Raw genomic sequence first — 6,981 nt, forward strand, 5'->3', positions numbered from 1 at the left:
GCAGTCTGGGCTCTCACTGTATTGGGTTGCAGCAGTATGTGGGACACAGGTGCCTGTGCTGTATGGGCACCCTCATGCTCAGCAGTTGGGTGGTGGGGCACATCCTGTCCATAGCACACACTGCCTTTTCCTCACTCTTATGGAGGATGGCTGTAGACACGCTGGGGGAGGCCAACTGCCAAAGTCACTAAATTGAGGAAAACCAATTGCATGAAAAGAGAGCTGCAAACTCATAATCAGAACTAACACCGAAGTAAAATGGAGCTCATGGAACAAAGACTTGAAACTAAAAACTTTAAGAGGGCAAGGAGAATATTGCTACTATGAAACAATAACAAAGTTAAAAAATCATATTTAGAAATACTGAAATATTGCAAAAAAAAAACCCTCAAAAAAGGGCTGAATAGCAGAGTGGACATAGCTAAAATCTAAAATAATAAATTTGGACACGAGGCTTAGGAATTCTCCTAAGAAAATAAGACAAAGGACAAAGATGTATTTTAAAAATTTTTTAAAGAGACACGGAGTACATATAGATCCTGTAGCTCCTGCCATGCATCTTAACAAGAGTCCCAAGAGGAGAAAAGATGAGGAATTCTTATAGTGATGGAAATGTTTTGTGTTTTGACTGTATCATGTCAGTATCCTGATTGTGACATTGTTCTATAGTTTTGCAAGATGTTTTCATTGGGGGAAATGGGATAAAGGCTACAAAGATATACTTCTTACAACTGCATGTAAATGTACAATTAAGTCAAATACAGAAGTTTAATTAAAAATAAGTTGTTACTGAGTTGTAAGAGCTCCTTATATAATCTGGGTACAAATCTTTCAACAGATATATGTTTTGTAAATATTGTCAGTTTGTGGCTTGTATTTTAATTTTTTCTAAGATTAAATGATTTTTAAAAATTTTTAAAGAATTTAATTATTTTATTTATTTATTTTGCAATTAAAAATACTTTTATTTTTTGTTGTTTTATTTTTATTGTTGTTCAAGATTAAAAGACTTTTATTCTTATAAGTTTGCAGTTTTTGTATCCTAAGTAAAAATATTGTTGCTTAACCTGATGTCACAAAAACTTTCTCCTATATTGTCTTCTCTGTGTTAGTTTGTAGTTCTAACTCTTGAGGTTATGACTGTTAAACACATTTTTAGTTATTTTGTATGTGGTATGAGGTGAGGGTGAAAACCTAGTATTTTCTATATGATACCAAATTGATTCCATTCCATTTGTTAAAAAAGAACTGTTCTCAATTCATTGAATTAACTTGGCACCTTTTGTATGCATAGTAAATTATATAGCATCAAAAATATGAAAAGACATATAAGACCTATACACTGAATATATAAAATATTACTGAGATAAATAATATCTAAAAAATAGAGCATTATACTCTGTTCATAGATTAGAAAGCTTAATGTTAAGAATCACTTCTCCACATATTGATTTATATTCTACACAATCCCTATCCAAACTATATTGAACTGTTTTGTAGAAATTGACAATTTGATTCTAAAATTTATAGGTAAATATTTAGATTCAAAACAACTTTGAAAGGGAATAATTTAAAGGATGTACACTACCTAATTTCAAGATTTATTATAAAAACCACAATAAAGGCCTGCTGGGATTTTATTGGGATTGTGTTGAATCTATATATCAATTTCATGAGAAATACTTTCCAATCCTTGAATATGTTCTGTATCTCCATTGACTTATATCTTTTAAATTACACTGCACAATATTTTATAGTTTTTAGGAGGTGTAATTATAACACATAATTAGTTAAATTGATCTGTACTTTTTTAGCCATTATAAATGCTATTTTAAAATTTTTATTATTTTACTTATTTTTAAAATTACTTTATTGTTGTTCAGTTACAGTTATCTGCATTTTGTCCCCACCACACCCCAACCCCAGCCAAACCCACCTCCCTCCCTTGCTTCCACCCTCCCCCTTGGTTTTGTCCATGTGTCCTTTATAGTAGTTCCTGAAAACCCTTCTCCCCACTGACCCTTCCCCCCTCCCCTTTGGCTATTGCTGGATTGTTCTTAATTTCAATGTCTCTGGTTATATTTTGCTTCCTTGTTTGTTTTGTTGATTATGTTCCACTTAAAAGTGAGATCATATGGTATTTGTCCCTCACCACCTGGCTTATTTCACTTAGCATATTGCTCTCCAGTTCCATCTGTGCTGTCGTAAAGGGTAGGGGCTCCTTCTTTCTCTCTTCTGTGTAGAATTCCATTGTGTAAATGTACCATAGTTTTTTGATCCACTCATTTACTGAGGGGCACTTAGGTTGCTTCCAGTACTTGGCTATTGTAAATTGTGCTGCTATAAACATTGGGGTGCCTAGGTTCTTTTGGATTGGTGTGTCAGGATTCTTAGGGTACAATCCCAGCAGTGGAATTGCTGGTCAAAAGGCAGTTCCATTTTTAGTTTTCTGAGGAAATTCTATACTGTTTTCCACAGTGGCTGCACCAGTCTGCATTCCCACCAATTGTGCACTAGGGTTCCCTTTTCTCCACATCCTCTCCAACACTTGTTTGTTGAGTTGTTTATGATGCCAATTGTGACCGGTGTGAGGTGGTCTCTCATTGTGGTTTTAATTTGCATCTCTCTGATAGCTAGTGATGCTGACCATCTTTTCATGTGTCTCTGGGATCTCTGTTGTCCTCCTTGGAGAAGTGTCTGTTCAAGTCTTTTGACCATTTCTTAATTGGGTTCTTTGTCTTCCTGGAGTGGAGTCATGTGAGTTCTGTGCATATTTTGATCAAACCCTTGTCTGAGGTATCACTGCCAAATATGTTTTCCCATAGGGTTGGTTCTCTTTTCATTTTAATGCTGTTTTCTTTAGCCACACAGCAGCTTTAGAATTTAATGAAGTTCCATTTGTTTATTCTTTCCTTCATGCCTCTTGCTTTAGGGGACATATCAGTGAAGATGTTGCTGTGTGGAGTGTCTGAGATTTTCCTGCTGATGTTTTCCTCTAGGACTTTTATGATGTCACGACTTATATTTACGTCTTTTATCCATCTTGAATTTACTTTTGTGTATAGTGTAAGTTGGTGATCAAGTTTCATGTCTTTGCATGTAGCTGCCCAGATCTCCCAAAAACATTTGTTGAAGAGGCTATTTTTACTCCCTTTTATGCTTCTTTCCCCTTTGTCAAATATCAATTGACCATAGAGACTTGGGTTTATTTCTGGGCTCTCTACTCTGCTCCATTGGTCTATGTGTCAGTTTTTATGTGCACTAGGCTGTTTTGATGACAGTGGCCTTGTAATACAGTTTGATATCAGGTATTGTGATCCCTTCTTCCTTCATCTTCTTCCTCAAAATTGCTGCAGCTAGTCATTTGTGGTTCCATATAAATTTTTGAAATGTTTGTTCTATATCTGTGAAATATGTCATTGATACTTTAATAGGTATTGCATTGAATCTATAAATTGCTTTGGGTAGTATGGACATTTTGATTATGTTAATTCTTCCAATCCATGAGCATGGTACATGCTTCCATTATTTTGTGTTTTTCTTAATTTCTTTCTTCAGTGTTGCATAGTTTTCTGAATACAGATCTCTTACCTCCTTGATTGGATTTATTCCTAGGTATTTTATTTTTCTTGTTGCTATATCAAATGGGATTTCTATCCTGATTTCTGATCCTGATATTTCATTGCTGGTATACAAAAATGCCTTTGATTCCTGGATATTGACTTTGTGTCCCGCTGTTTTGCCAAATTCATTTATTAGGTTGAATAGTTTTTTGGTGGAGTCTGTAGGATTTTCTATGTACACTATCATGTCATCTGCAAACAATGACAGTTTTACTTCCTCCTTTCCAATTTGGATGCCTTTATTTCTTTTTCTTGTCTGATTTATTTTTAAATTTTTAATTTCTATTTTTCATTAGATATATTGGAATATTATTTACTTATTTATTTATTTTTAATCCTCACCTGAGTATATATATATATATTTAACATTTTAGAGAGACCAACATCAATGTAAGACAGAAACATCAGTCAATTGCTTATGTGCCCCTTGACTGGGAATCAAAACCACAACCTACGTATGTGTTCTGACTGGGGATCAAATCCACAACCTTTTGGTGTATGGGTTGATACTTCAACTAAGTGAGCTACCCAGCCAGGGCAGAATGTGATTTATTTTTATATCATGTGACCAGGTTTACTAGTTCTAATGACTCTTAAAGAATAGATCCCTTTGAATTTTCTATAAAACACTCATATCTCCAAATAATTTTATACTTTCTTTTATACTACTTATACATTTTATTCTTCTTGCATTATCATACTGGCTAGAACCTGCTATAATATGTTGAATAGATGTTGTAAGAAGTTGTCTTGTTTCTGTTCTTAGGGAGAAAGCATTTAGTCTTTCTTCATTAAACATAATGTCAACCAAAGTTTTTTTCTGGGCACTATTTGTTGAGTTGAGCAAATGTTTTTCTATTCCGATTTTTTGAGAGTTTTTAATAGGGTTTTTAATAGGATTTCCACAATATTTGCTCCCTCTATTAATATGATCATAGTTTTTCTTTCTTATTTTATTAATATGGTAGATAATATTGCTTGACTTTTGAATACTAAAACAACTCTGTATTCCTGGGATAAACCAACTTGGTCATGATGTGTTATCAATTTATATATTGATGGACTTGATTTGTTAAAATTTCTGTTAAGATTTTTGCATTTGTGTGTGAGGGATATTGTTCTGTAGTTTTTTCCTTATAATGTCTTTGTCAGGTTTTGATATCACTTAAGAAGTATTTCTTCATCTTTTATTTTATGAAGAATTTGACTAGACGTGGTATTCTTTATTTTTCTTTTTAATTTTTTAATTCACTTTTATTTATATTTAGATACTTGTTTTTTTGTATTATAAAGGAATTTTCATATTTATTTTTGAACATATTGTGGTACAAGAAATTTTATGTAACAAATAATTACAAAATACAAGAACAGATACAAGGTATTTCAAATACTACCCATCTATAATGCGCATCCTTATTTTTCCCTAAAAACTTTGGGCAAAAGTGTGCACATTATACATGGCAAAATACAATGTATCATTTTTATTTTATTTATTTATTTGTTTATTGTTGTTCAAGTACAGTTGTCTCCATTTCCACCCCACCATGCCTCCCCACCCCATCCATCCCTGCCTTCCACCCTCAAACCCACCACCTTTGGCTTTGTTCATGTGTCCTTTATACATGTTCCTTGCTGACCCTTCCCCTATTATTCCTTCCCACCCTCCTCTCTGGTTACTGTCAGTTTGCTCTTTATTTCTATGTCTGGTTATATTTTGCTTGCTTGTTTGTTTTGTGGATTAGGTTTCACTTATAGGTGAGATTATATGGTATTTCTCTTTCACTGCCTGGCTTATTTCACTTAGCATAATGCTCTCCAGTTCCATCCATGCTGTCGCAAAGAGTATTAATTCTTCTTTAAATGTTTGGTAGAGTTAACCAGTGAAGATACCTGGGTTTGGAGTTTTCTTAATTGAAAGATTTTCAACTGTGAATTCAACTTCTGTAATAAATTCAGGGTTAGTCATATTACTTTCTCTTGAGTGAGCTTTGATAGTTTGTATCTGTTATGAGCTGAATACTGTCCCCCCACATTCTAATGTTGAAGTCCTTTTGTCTCAGTCTCAGTTCTTTTTTTTTTTAGAAAGTGGGAAAGGCAGAGCAAACTTTTATTTTTAGTCCTCACCTGAGGATATGTTTATTAATTTGAGGTGGGGGGGGAGAGAGAGAGAGAGACATCAGTGCAAGAAAGAAACATTGATTGGTTGCCTCATGTACACACCCTGGCCTAAGTATGAATGTGCCCTGAACAGGGATCAAACCCACAACCTTTTGGTGTATGAGACAGTGCTCCAACCAACTGAGCTACTCATCCAGGGCTAACCTTCAGTTCTATGTAATGTGACTGAGTTCAGAGGTAGGACTTTTAAACAGGTAATTAAGTCAAAATGAAGACATTAGGATGGGTCCTGTATGACCGATGTCCACATAAAAAGAGGTAAGATTAGGGTATAGACATGCACAAAGGAATGACCATATAAAGACACAAAGATAAGATGGTCATCTACAGGCTTGTGAAACCAACCCCGTCGACACCTTGGTCTTGAACTGTAGCTTCCAGAATTGTGAGAAAAAAAAATTTCTATTGATTAAGCTACCTAGTTTGTAGTATTCCGTACTTTGTTACAGCAGCTCTAGTAAAGTAATACAGAGTTTGTTGAAGAATTTGTCCATTATGCCAAGTTGTTGAATTTTGTAGCATAAAATTTTATTGGAAGTAACATCCTACCCAACAATCCTTAGAATGACTACTATCAAAAAATAAAAAAAGAAAATAACAAATATTGGAGAAAAATGGAGACAGACAGAGAGAGATACATTACTGTGTTGTTGCCTTTCATGTGCCCCTACTGGGGACCTGGCTCACAACCCAGGCATGTGCCCTGACTAGAAGGCAAACCTGCCCCCTTCCAGTTTGCAGACAGATGCTCACTCCATTGAGTTACACAAGCCACAGTGGGTTTACCACATTTCTCTAAATTGCAGAACTTAAACTCCCAATTCCCCAACATCTGGCAGTTGTTAAAATCTCTGCTTTTTACCTTTCTGACTCCTCAGCTCTATAAAATACTGTCTACTTGGGCTCTATTCTCCATTGTTTTCTAAGGGAGTGTCCTCAGAGGAAAAGTTGTTTGAATGTATCTCTCACTTATATACTTCTGTTCTTATAAGAGTCATACCCCATCAATTTCTGCCCGCTTTTTGTTGATCTCCAGTGTACTTTTTACATTTTGTCCAGCATTTGTAAATATCTGCAGACAAGTTAATCTTATATAAATTCTTCACATTACCAGAAACTGTTCCTTAGGACAATTTGCAGTATCTATTAAAAAGTTAAATGCCTCCATTTCTTTCTTCCT

The sequence above is a fragment of the Phyllostomus hastatus genome, unplaced genomic scaffold (genome assembly GCF_019186645.2).
Source record: "Phyllostomus hastatus isolate PE091 unplaced genomic scaffold, TTU_PhHast_1.1 phas_contig_38, whole genome shotgun sequence".
Classification (NCBI taxonomy): domain Eukaryota; kingdom Metazoa; phylum Chordata; class Mammalia; order Chiroptera; family Phyllostomidae; genus Phyllostomus; species Phyllostomus hastatus.